Source organism: Sciurus carolinensis, chromosome 3 (genome assembly GCF_902686445.1).
Source record: "Sciurus carolinensis chromosome 3, mSciCar1.2, whole genome shotgun sequence".
Lineage (NCBI taxonomy): Eukaryota > Metazoa > Chordata > Mammalia > Rodentia > Sciuridae > Sciurus > Sciurus carolinensis.
In genome coordinates, this window is record NC_062215.1 from 105,007,798 (window position 1) to 105,021,408 (window position 13,611).

The window sequence follows — 13,611 nt, forward strand, 5'->3', positions numbered from 1 at the left end:
AATTGACAGTTAAGTCTCCCTTTCTATAAATAGCAAATTCTTAGTAAAAGCATGGTTGCCATACGGCAAAATAGTCTCTGTTGTTAAACTGATTAAATGCAACAGAAGTCCCAGTCTTTAAGAATATGTTATCTTCTGTGATAAAAAGCATAGAGATTGTTTTTGTTTTCAAACTGATGTATACAAAGCTTGTATAACCTCTGTTTATATATGTGTGCGTGTATGTGTGTATATACATGTGTGTGTATTCATATTGCCATCACCTTTAAAAGTTCTTGAAGTATACCATGTTTGTTAAAATGTACAAGGTACACTAATATTAAGTACACAGATTGATGGATTTTTGCAGTTACATCCCTTTATTACTGTTCCTCAGTTCAAGATGTAAGAACATATATAATACTCAGTTCCTTTTATGTATCTTCTCTGTCATTAACCTCTGGGTTTTCAATATTTTTAAGTTTGACTTTATGATAATGAACTTCTACAAAATCATGAAGTATCTTGAAGGGCAATTTCAGTCTTTTAAAATTTTCTGAAATTATTCAATAATTACAACAAAAACCAAAAGCCTCTGAGTAACACTGAAAATAAAATAAAATAATGACATTACAAATAATAACCTTAATTACACACCCCACTGAAATGAAACAAAATTGCAATGTGAAAGCCTTGTGAAATTCTCTCCAAATCTCCCACCTGCAAGACAGAAAATAGAGCTACCACACAGGCTGATGAGTATTCTGCTGGTCATGTTGCCAGGCAACCCGTATCAGAGACACCCAATTGAGCAGCCAAAGAGTCAAACTAGGAGGTATCTTGGAAACAGTAGGGTCCAACTGAAAGAGTGGGAGGGAAAATGGAGAAAAAAAAAGAATAAGACACTGTCATTTGAACAGTTATCCACATTAATCATGACCACAAACCATTTTTTTTCTACTAACATACAGCTAGCATAGAGCAAAATTATTTGTGTTTCTCCTCCCTTCACTGTTTTTCTCCTTTGCTGTGTCTATATGTATGAGTGCAAAGGTTTAGCAAGATGTATCATCATTAATTTTTAGGAGGGAAGATTGTCATAAATCATTTTCGGCATCTTCAAAATATGCAAACTTATTTCATTGAGATTATAATCATACAGTATTATGCAATAATAACTTTGATTCAGTCATCTTTAAAATTATCTGATTTTTAAATGATACACTTTATTTAAAAAAACAGTAAAATATACACCTTGGATGGTATAAAGAAATAGGAAGGGAAGTGTGCTTAAATCTCTCCAGGAGAGTCACAGAGGAGGTGATAAGTGCCAAGGAAACATGGTGAGAATTTGGGATGAACATCTCAACTGAACCCTCTACCTCAAGAAGCAACTTTAGGTCTCCACAGTTTTATATCAAATCTCTCCTACTTCCATGTGTTCTAGTCTTACCAACATTTTTTTCTCTTCCTTCTTAATAAATCATGTACAGAGAATATATAATTTGTGAGTTAGAAAAGCCTGAGGTTCCCATTAGCTTACCAGTATACCATAAAACCTTGTGTTCTTGCCTCCCAGTGATTCCTCTTCCTCTGACTCTTACTCCTGTACATGTTCCAACAGTCCTAACTCAAATCGATATTTTCTTTCTTTCTTCACTTTCAACCTTCTCCCTATTTCCTGGTTACTTCCCATGGCATTAAACATGTCAAAACACACCCTCCATTAAAAATAGCATGGACTTGTACATTAATCCTCTTTGCTTACAGGTACACTTTTAGCTGCCATAGGTCTTACCTCTGTTCACAGCCAAATGTTTCCAAGCTTTGTATCTCACACATCCATTCACAACTCAGCAGATGAAGGCTTTCCTTTGTCTGCTTGTCTGATGTTGCTTTTTCTAAATCAACACTTAGTCCTATGACTATATGTAGAAAATACTTCTCACTTACTCCAGGTTTATCCCACTGATCAATCTCCCTATTCAAAAGTATTCCTTCCGTTGGAGTCTTTGAAGCTGCATTTGTTTTTCTTTTCCTTTGGTAGCCTTTGCTAGCCAAATTTGTGAATTGTTTCTTACAGATTGGTTTTACATAAGATTCTTGGTGCTACCCACTTTTTCTCGCATACTCACACTCACCAAGCATATTTCATCAATTTCCATGGTTTTAATTAACACTGTTTTGCCAACTCCCTCATCTTTACCTCTCTGATATTCAGTCCCTATACTCAACTGCCTTCTGGCTGGCTCCACTAGAATATCCTATAGGAGCCTCAAATCCAACCCCTACCAGTAAATTTGTGAAAATTCCCATTTTCTTTTATTATAAACTTATTTTTAAACTATAGCACTGATATACACAAAGAACAAATTAAAAATAATTAAATTTGTACTATTAATGATGGTGGCCTCAGAAACTTCATCTCAAGCAAGACTTTAATTTCATTTAAAACTGCTCGCTTAGGCTAGGGTGAGAGCATATTAGGTATTCAAAAATTATTTGCCAAATAAATTGAATGAACAGTTCACTATTTGAATGAATTATGACTGCTTTTCTTTTCCTAAGTTGTAGTAAGAAACTATTTGGTGATCATAATATTGGTTATAATAATGCAACAACTAATATGTACTGGTTTGTTACAGTGTACCAGTTTCTCTGATATTCATTTCATATGCAAAACTTTTCCTATGATCCTATAAGTAGGTATAGCTTTTATTACAATTTTATAAATGTGGAGTTAGCTAGGAAAATTAGCTTCTTCAACATCTCCAAATAAATGGATGTTGTGAGTGGGACTTGAGTCAAATCTAATACCCCTATGTATATGTAAGATTTTTAAAAGAAAAAAAATTTGTTCTTTCTATATTATATTTCCAGTTCTTGGATACAAACACTTATAGTTCTGATATTCTGATCATTTATCTTCTTCAGGGTCTCAGTAACTGTACTGTCTTTCTTAGGTGTCATCAGACCATCCTAGTTTGGGTTTACCTAAAGGAAGAACTTAGAATATACTTATCATGTTAGGCAAACTAAAGTGGAAAAATCCAGGTTAGGTGATTTCATAACTGAAATAGGAGAGACTGTGGGAATAAAATGAATGAATGAGAAAGGAATGAAAGACATGATGAAAGCACAATTTAAGTATGTTAAAAGGGAACTATAATTTTAAACATTAGAAGAGTAGAATAATCAGGAATTAAAATGGCACACAAAATCCTATGTATTCGTTAATAGACTTTATTGATTTTGAGTGCTATCTTTGTACATATCTTTGCCAGAAATATAAAGCAAAAAGGGAAATAGAACGTTGATTGCTGTTCTGCAGGGGTGGAGCTGAATGGATGTTGGAAATCAGAATTTTATACTGATTATGGTTTTATTGCAGGAGGAGAATCATACCAGTGTTTTCTTTCTCAGTTTGAACACTGTTTCATTCCACAGAAATTAATAGATAAGAGATCTTGGAAGAGAGCACACCTACTGATTTGTTCTGATGTCAATCAGTGGTTAGAATGTATTTGCTGTGCTTATCAAAATCAAAAGAAAATATTATAACCATTCAGCCACATAAATAGTGGAGCTTTTCCTTGGAATAAACAGATGTTATTGATCTTCAAGCTTTATTTTTTTTGCTGTTTGAGTACAAAACTATAAAACCTTTGCAGAAAATTTATGAACTATTTGCTTTTAGAATTTGAACTTTGACTCAGAATGAAAGTGCAATAAGAAAAACACTGTCTATTAATAACTCATTGCTTCTCCCTGCTGTAATATCAAGTATGAAGATCTTATTTCTAGAATGGATGCCTAACAATTTAGGTAAAAATTAGAGTTATAATTGCTCTTCTCCCACTTCTAAAGGGGCACATACCACCTCAGTCCACTTCCATGTTTCCCAAAGCTAACTTATGGTAAATAATTCTGACAGAAAAATTGTTATCAGAAATTGATTTAGCTGGGTGTGGTGACACATGCCCATAATCCCAGTGATTTAGAAGACTGAGACAGGAGGATTGGCCAATCTCAGCAATTTAGTGAGACCCCGTCTCAAAATACAAAATAGAAAGGACCAGGGATGTGGCTCAGTGGTTAAGTACCCCTGGGTAAAATTCCCATACTAAAAAAAAAAAAAAAAGGAAAAAAGAAATGGATTTAATTCCAGTGATTGGTATATAGTGATAAATTGAAATGCATCCTTTAGATACTCAGAGATATATTATTTAACTATTACATCAAAATACGTAATTACATTGAAATATAGTCATTTAAAATAACATTTTTAGATTAAACATTTACAAATGGCCTATAGGATTGATTGTACAAGTCATATACTACATCCTGTTTCAGTCTCTGATTAAAAGAGCAATCACTATCTTACTTGCCTTTAACAAGGAGGGTATTTTTTTTTCCTCATGGATATTTTGATTTTGGAATCTGATTATTTTTGTCATCTCATCATTTTTTTTTTTCAGATTACAGTATGCACTTGTTAGAAAACCATGCTTTTCTATAGTAACAATCACTGTAATCTTCAGGTACTTCAATTAGCTTGAATTTTAATCTAACTCATAAAGATGGTAAGAACATTTTGTGTTTCTAATATATCTCTTCTAATATATTAACATTTCCTTACAAGAGGGAAACACAAAACTCATTCGTGTTGTTTCTTGTCCAAAAAGTAAGTTGGGTTGTTGTGGCATATAGGCTTCTAATAGTGAGAATAATTAGAACTGAGTAGTCTTTCTCACTTTGGTCCTGATGGCTATTTGTGAGTATTTATTTGCAGCAAAGGTCACACATTTACAACCAGAATAATTCTAATCCTAGATGAGATTCGAGGTTGGGAAAGTTGGCCATTTTCTTCAAAGGAATGTGGAGTTTTAATAGAATTTGAAATGTGGGGTAAACTTTCATCTTTTCCAAGTCAAATACATTCTGTATTAATGAAGACTAGTAAAAGATATTTGGAAATGGACTATTTAAGTTAGTCACTATTTTAAAGAGTGATTCAGCCTTTCTTTCATTTTTCATTTACAGTGTTTTGTAAATAACATGAGAGTTCTTTGGGTCTGTGTTTTATGGGTGCCCTGTTTTTATCATACCCATGACTAACATGGCACAAATATCAGATAACTCAGAATTTTGGAGTTTTATCATGAAACCACTTTTTTGGTAGCTTTTTAAAAATTTACTTTAAAACAAAACATCTATTTTCCCCATCATTTCTGAATTTGTAAATTAACAAAATTACTAAAAGAAGTGCAAAGAAAATCACTATAACCTCATCTATTTTTTTTCAGAATTTTTAGATAGGTAAGTTTTAAAGAATTATAATCATAGGGAATAAACAAGCAACTATTTTGATTTGTTTAATTTGTATTATATCACCACTTTTATATTATTACTTTTTTTTTTACATTTTCTAGTAGCTCCATAACATACTGTCAATTAGCTATGTATCTATTTTGACTATTTTTAATAAATAATGCATTAATTACATCTCTGAAATTAAAGTCTTTTCTCCAATATGGAGTTTTTTAAAAAAAGGAGTTTCCAGTAGAGAAATTACTAGTTCAAAGTATATAATTTTTAAGGAACTAGGTCAAAGATCTTATTTATTTTTAATAAACCCTGTTTTTTTCCAAAAAGTTTTTACCATTTTACATTTCCATCTTCAAAGTAACTCAGTATTCATTTCATCCCACCTTTGCTAAAATATAATTTTGTTCTTTATTTAGCATAATTTCTAATTAAATGAATTACTAGTTTTCCTGGATATTTTGAAAATACTGCCTTGTTTATGCGTTGTCTGTTTATGTGTTTGTACACATAATAATGATCTCTGCTAATCTGTTAAATATTGTAAAAGGCATTATATCTGTCCCTTTCTCATGTGTTTTTGACTATTTTATAGTATTTCTGTGTTTTCTATTATTGGATTATGCACTCTATTGGATTGCTCTATATTGATTAACATGTTACAGTCTTTAGCAATTTCATATGACAAGGTTACTTTGCTAATAAGAATATAATTTTGATTCCTTGGGGATGTGCTATGTTAACTTTGCTCTTAATTAATTGGAAGCTAATTTTTCAGTGTTCTGATTATTTAGTTCTTTATTTACTTATTTACTTCTTACCTCTCATTGCCTATCTTTTAAGTCACTTAACTTATGATTAATAGCTTCACTAGGAAATTTGAGAGAAAAAACTACAGCTGCAAGTCAAATTAATAGGTGAATATAATCTTTAATAAGTTTTTTTTTTTCCCTTGTAGTGGAAGAACTTAAATATTTCACCTGTTGTTAGTTTTTAAAATAATTTTATTAAAAGTGCACTTCTCCCTTGGATCAAATATGGTTAAAAATCACTATTAAATATGTGAGCAAGCAAATAAATTTTGTTAACGTTTGTGCAGTATTAATGCACTTCTAAAGCATTCTGTGGTGAAGCCACTTCTGCATCCTCTCCTTGTGTGCTGTGGGTGTTTTGGTGCCCTGAAGGCCTGTTTTCTTGCTTGTCTTCACTTTTTTTACTGCTCATTAATTGCCTACTGGAGCAGTCGGAGTGACTCTGGTATAATTTTATAAGAGAATTTAAAATTATTCTTCATTATTTTCTGCAAATAAATGTCTCCGTTTAGAAAAAAAAACCTAGACAAGGAATAGACACATTTCTCTACATATTTCAGAGAAAGACCACTTTTGATTCACTCCTTACATATCTGTCATAAAGAATTAAGAAGCCCAAGGCCAACTAGAAACCTGAGGTTAAGGTTTTCTAATGGTTTGACATCTCAGTGGAAACATTTATTTTCTTTTTAATCATGAGATTTATGGCAGAAGATGGCCTGCTAGCTGGTGTATGTCTATTGGGAACTGTCTCAATGCTCAAGTGTTGCTTTAAATCTCGAGATTTTATATCCAGTTGGACATTTTGGATTTCTGTTTTTCCCTCTTGGTGACTATTAATGAACAAGCATGACCACTTGTGCCATGTTATAAGATGAACACTGAGAAGTCATGAAATACTTAAGACAACGAATTATGAGCAATTTTCAGGTTCAGTACAACTTTTAGAACAACTTAATTTATCTTTTTGAAGGACATATATTGCTTTTGACAAACTTTCTTTACATAGACTTAATTTCATTATCATTTAACTAAAATCTATTGCTTGTTAACTGCCATTATCATATATTGGGCCTGGACAGTTATAACATCTTCATGGAATGGACATCCTATGTGCTAGCCTGGCTAAAAAGATCATTGTGCAGCAAACTTCCTGGACACATGGCATCTGCCTTATAAACATGTTGCTAATTTATGATTATTCTCTATAAAAACTCCACCCTTCATTCACTCATGATTAGGTCAATTATCTTTGTTGTTGCATTCTCTCAACGTTAAAAATTACATGTTAAAATTATCTACTAAAAAGAATTTCTCACCTTAGAATCACTCTAAATGTTTCATTTATTTTCTTCTCATCTCTACTCCTAAATGCTCATTTTTATCTCCCCTAAGCCAGGAGCAAGGATTGTCTTTTTATCTGCTTTATCTTTAGTGCATAGTACATTGTTAGCACCTGTGTGCATACTCAATTTTATCTGTAGAATTAGTTAAAGGAATGTTTTTACTTTTTATAATTAAGGTAGTAGTTTTATTTAAAAAGTAATACATTCTTGTATTAAAAACTCAAAAGTTTTAAATAGAGGTCTAAAAGTCAATTGTGTACCTCAGAGATTACCAAATTTAGCTAATGTACCTTTGTGGAAATTTTCTGAACATATGAAAATTCACACAAGTTCACTTAACCACTTCCTAGTATTTCTATGAATGATGATTTCAGGTCTGTTAAGGGTCTGGAATTTGGTTTTTCCCTTCTTAAAAGTTAGTAAATTAGCTTGTTTCTGTTTAATGGCAGTCTGTTCATTGGCAGAATAGCCTCCTATCTCAGAGCAAATGCGTTTTCCTCATGGTACACCAGGTAGTGGAACATCAAGGTATGGTAGCAGCTTCACTTGTCTCCTGTGTCTCATGGAAGCTGGTGGACAGTCCCCGTGAATTCCTGCTTACATGATGGGTTTCCTTACAGGAAAGAATCAGCAACAATAGGGAGGTCACCCTTTTATAGCAGCAGTAAAAGACTGGTCTTTGTCCTAGACGGTATATCTAACTTCATTTTTCAAGATTGCTCATGGGCAACATAACTCTGAGAAAGGCCTGTGTAAGGAGTGTTTGGGGCTTTGTATTCTTGGCACACCAAGCAAGACGTATGGGAGACAGAGGAGAATCTTCCAAGTACACCAATCCTTTGGTTCTCTATCATCTTGGCTTCTGGTGAATTTTCATATGGGTGTGCCTTTTCATTGAACATCTTGATTCATCTGACAATGGCTAGTACCAAATCTGTTCAATTTTTCTCATACAGGATTTATTTAAGGCTAGTATGAACAGAATTTTAAATAATAGGATAAGGTCAACCTACAGTATTGACTTCAACCATTTCTCATAGGATCCTGGATTCAGCCACCATAAATAAGTCTCAGATGGTATTGGCAGGTCTCATTTTATACAGTGAATGTATAGTCAAAGACCAATCTATTGTCTAGTGCAACTCATTCAAGGGAGTTTAGACTAATACATCAATCTTTGGTTGTCATTGCTATAGATTATAAGGAAACAAGACATGCAATGGTTAGACCATGACTGATTCTGTTCTACATAAACTCACGTAACCCAAAGGGACATAAATCTCTAAAGTTCCACCCCTGCACCCCAACCTTCACAGTACCTCTTGATGTACAAGGTGTTTCTTCCTCACATGTCAAGATTATTATCTGTGAACCATTGCAGAATAACTGTGAAACACAGAAGGTCCACTGTATATGTGTTAATAGATTTAAAAATGAGACTTACTAGCACATTCTGGAGGGTTCTTTCCAACCATATTTACCTGCTGGTGTGCAGGGCGAGGTGGAGAAAATTTGGGCTTAACTAGTAAGTGTGTTGGTTGGCTAGGGCCTCCATTACAAAGTATCACAGATTGAGTGACTTAAAACTTCAGAAACTTATTTTCTCACATTTATGGAACCAAGAAGTTCAAAAGCTAAGTGTTAATAGGATTGGTTTTATTTGCAGGGCCATCTTTGTGACCTGTAGATGGCTATCTTCTCACTGTGTCTTTCCTTAACCTTTCTAATGTGTATCTTTGTGTCCTAATCTCCTGTAAGGACACCAGTCAATTGCATTAGGCTGTCCATATGACCTCATTTTACTCTAATTACCCTTTTAAGGCACTCTGTCTCTATAGTTATATTCTAAGTTAGTGGGGGTTGAGATATTAGCATATGATTATTTTTAGTGGGGCAGTAGGGGAAATTGAGTCCATGACAAGTAATGTTTAAGTTTTAAAATTTAAATATATTGGAGTAAGAGAGAGCATGTGCAAGACTTGTGAAATCCTTTTGTCATATAGATTCCTTTTTCATATAGGGGAAACAAATAATAACCAAAATTTATTTTTTAAAATAAGTATGTTCTGGATGACAAGTGCTAAGAAAGAAAGAAAGTGGAGAGGGTAAGGAAATGGAGAGTGACTAAGTTATGTTCTGTGTTGGATTGATTGGTCAGAAAGCTGTCTGTCACATGAGACTTGTGCAGTAAGAAGGAAGATTGAGGGAAATAAAACAGAGTCATGAATATGTCACTGGGCAGAGAAAACAGCATATGCACATGCCCTGAGGCAAGGAAGTAATTGGCACATTTAAGATACAGCCAGGAGACGAAAGTGAATGGCATGGAGAACAATGGCAGAAGATGAGATCAGAAAGGTCTAAGAAAAATCTCTCTTATCTGATATGATTTAATTAAACAAAAGTTATGGATGTCAAGGAATCTTATTGTACCTACATAAACATTTCATCTTATTTGTATCTTATAGAGGTATACTTTACATAAAAGTAAAATGCACAGCTCTCAAGTTTACAGTTCCATGATTTTTGAGTATTTTCAAACCCTGTAACTCATACCCCCTCAGAAACTACACCTATTAAATATTTCTTCTTTATGATGCTTGTGCTCTCCAACTTCCTAAAAAAGCTGAACAAGTGCTGCTTCTAGAAGGATAGTTGAGAGTCGTCATTCTTTTTTCCTGTTTTATAATATTCCTGATGATAACACTATTACTGTTATTACTACTAATAAAACTAATGCATACTGAGTCCTTTGTGGCAGATACTGTCATAAGAGCTTTATGTGTACTAACTCATTCACATTCATCCTAGACTTATGAGGTAGTTACCACTGTTCACATTGTATGGGTAGGAAAATCAAGGCATTAACTTGAATTAACTCATGTGTTTATTGAGTGTTTGGAATCCAATTCAAGTCATGATATTGTAATTCTGCAAATACATATATTTTACAAAAGTATGTATTTTAGAGCCTATTCTAGGTTGCCTCCTAATGTTGAATTTAATATTATGAATATTTGATCTTAATTGAAATTCAAGTGAAGGGCATATTTCTTTGCTTCTATCCCATTGCCCTTCACAAAAAGCATTTGTTGAACATTACCTTTGTCACCTTTTTTTGTCTCTGACTGTATCTTTTAATGTGGTGTGACTTTTACAGCAGACCCTTTGGTTTAGGCTGTGGGTAGATTCCCCAGGTCTATTTTAAATTTTGATCATCATTCATGCAAAGATTAGTCTTTCTACCAATCATATTTTCAGCTATATCAGGACTTTTTTTTTAGTGCTTAGCTAGATTTATCAGTGTGTAAAGAAACTCTGCAAAACTGTCTGGTCATCAGCTCCCAGAAGCTCCTGCATAGCTATTTAAAACATTAAAGTTTGCATGGTGCCTGAACCTTCTGGAAACCCTACCAGCAGTCTTACACGAGCTTCCAGGATCCTTTGGCAACTTCAAGTATAGCCTCATAAAATAGATTGAATAAATTTGCACCCATTATGCAATTTTCTACTAAAGAAAATATATGACTATAGATAAAAATGTCTAATAGCAACTAAACTAGATTCCTCAGGGAAATAATAACCTCCTAATTGAAAAAAACAACAAACCAAAACCAAAACAAAGATGTTTTTCTTATTTTAATAACATAGTTACCTAAACCTCTAAACTTTAGCTGGATTTTATTTTTATGTTTGAACCCTATTTTAATAAAGATAGGAAGAATGTTACATATTTTAAAGTAAAAATCCTATAATATCTCATGGAATATGTGACTGATAACATTATTTAGTTGGCAGGAGAAAAATGGAAAAGCAACTGATTGGCAAGATGATACTTGAAAGTTTTTTATCTCTTGACATTTTCCTATCTAGAGAAAAAAATATGTATTATACAGTTACATATCAGGTATTGCAGTTTAACCTAGGGGTGCTCTCCCAAGCTACATCCTCAGCCTTGTCATATTTTGAGACACTCCCAGGTTGGCTTCAAACTTGCAACCCTTCTGTCTCAGCCTTAGTATCACTGGGATACAGGTATGCACCACTGTATTCAGCATACAGAAATATTTTTAAACAGGGAAATATCTGTGCTTTACTCAAAAGATTTTTGAAATAATTAGAAAAGGTGTCACAGTAGCAGATAGTGGAGCCCATAGTTTATGCAAGTTGGTCATGCTCCACATTGGATTGGCAAGACAGGGATTTTGCAGAACTTGAATTTTCTTACCACTTGAGAAACAGAATCGTATTTGCAAATAAATAGGAACTTATTGGAATAAAAACATAATGCAGATGCTGATTCTGTTAAATAAATCTGGGCCACCAACTGTGCTATGTTGGTTAGTTACCATGCATCCTGTGCCATCTTTCTGCTTAGTTTTGTTCTCATGAGATGAAGAGTATTGGAACATACACATGAAATTATTATTTTATAAGTACCAGGGTAAAAGATTCTTTTGAATCGTAAAGCTGAGCCTATTTTCAAGGTAGAGGTACTTCAGAATTTAAAACTTGAACTATGTAAGGAAAAACTTTCATAAATAAAAAATTTCAATGGCAACTTAAAATAGTAAAGTTAATACTTCTCAGTGCTAATGTCATGTCATGTAGATATAGCAGGCTATAGAATCAGGATGATTTGAAGAAATCTTGAAGCGACAATAAGGTATGATTTTGACTTTCAATCACAGCTGAAGTTTAAATTCTCAATAAGCTCAACTGTTAGACTTTTATTAGGAAGTGAGTTATCTTACACCTTTTAATAGATAATAGTAAGTGATTATAGATTTTACATTGTAATGATATTCTTCATTTTTTTTTTTTTTTTTTAGTGTCCTCGTTCTTTATTTTGCATAAGCCTCACAGTATTTTATGGCATAGATAGGGCAGGAGGTCATCTCTTCTTTGATGACACTCAGGGATGGTGCTGCCTACATCTTCAAGGATCATTTGTTTCAAAGAGTTCTTTCTAAATCTGGGGAGGTCCATTCAATAATGATTGCTGTTACATATACTTGTCCCTAGGATGTTTTTTTTTGTACTCTAAATTGAAGAGATGCACTCCATCTTATGACTAAAGAAAGAAAATTTTATAGCTTGAAGTGTTTCATTTTTCAAATTTAGAAAATTGCACATACTCACAGAAAATAAAGATTTTCCCTCATCATCAGATTATAGGCCGAGTTTCAATATTGAGCTATAAATTTTAAAGAAAAATGAAGTGGAAATGAAACAAACTAGATAATTAGCATGCCACTTTTTTTTCCCCCAGAAAAACAAATGAAACCCTGTGCTATGTATTCTTTGGATTTGCATGTGATATCTCTGGTCTTTTGTAAATATATGGTTTAAATAAATGTAAATTTTGTATGATTATTAGAAATATACTCTTATTTTTAACTGTCACTATCTGTGAATTTTAAGTTCACATAAAGTAACACATAAATACTGTTCATTTAAATAAATTTTGTCTCAGCAAATTATAGTTCATGTTTGTATTTGGAGACAAATGTTTATGAAATATTTTAAATTGCTTTGTATTTAATACTATTACTCTAAATAACTCTGTCAAATCAATGTTGCTTTTTCACATCGATAAATTTAAGCTTTAGTTGATATTATTTAAAATGTAGAAATGATATCAGGTGATTTTTTTTTTCTCTGATTTATTTACTCTAGCCATAGAATCTGGTTACCAGATAATTATTGCTCAATGTTTTATACTTAAAACAAACATATGTATGGTTTTTGATGTTTACTTTCCATATCTCTCAACAATTATGTATGTGTCTTTGTTATACCATTTAGAATTCTTTCTCTGGTTATTTTAGGTCATTCTATATTACTATGTTTTTCCCCCTGAAAATTATTTGAATACATGTTATCTATTCTAAAATACACATCTGCTGGGAATACTTTTTATGCAGACCAGATGGGAGTTTTAAAGGTAAATAAGTGTTGATTTATTTCTTGTAGATGCTGGTTTGAGACTCTGATAACCATTTGTTCATTTTCTATATTAACACCTGCTTGTTCTGTAAGATGCTTTAGAAGCATGACATACTTAATCCTGACAGCAAATTTTTATCCTCATTTTACAGATGAGAAAGCTGAGGTTTAGAAAGTCTCCCAATACTATGAAGTAATGT

General features: G+C 32.8%; 1 protein-coding gene across 1 annotated transcript in view; it reads left to right on the forward strand.

Moving 5' to 3' along the window:
* The window catches only part of Galnt13 (polypeptide N-acetylgalactosaminyltransferase 13), a 540,229-nt gene that overhangs the window by 43,319 nt on the left and 483,299 nt on the right, over positions 1-13,611 (forward strand).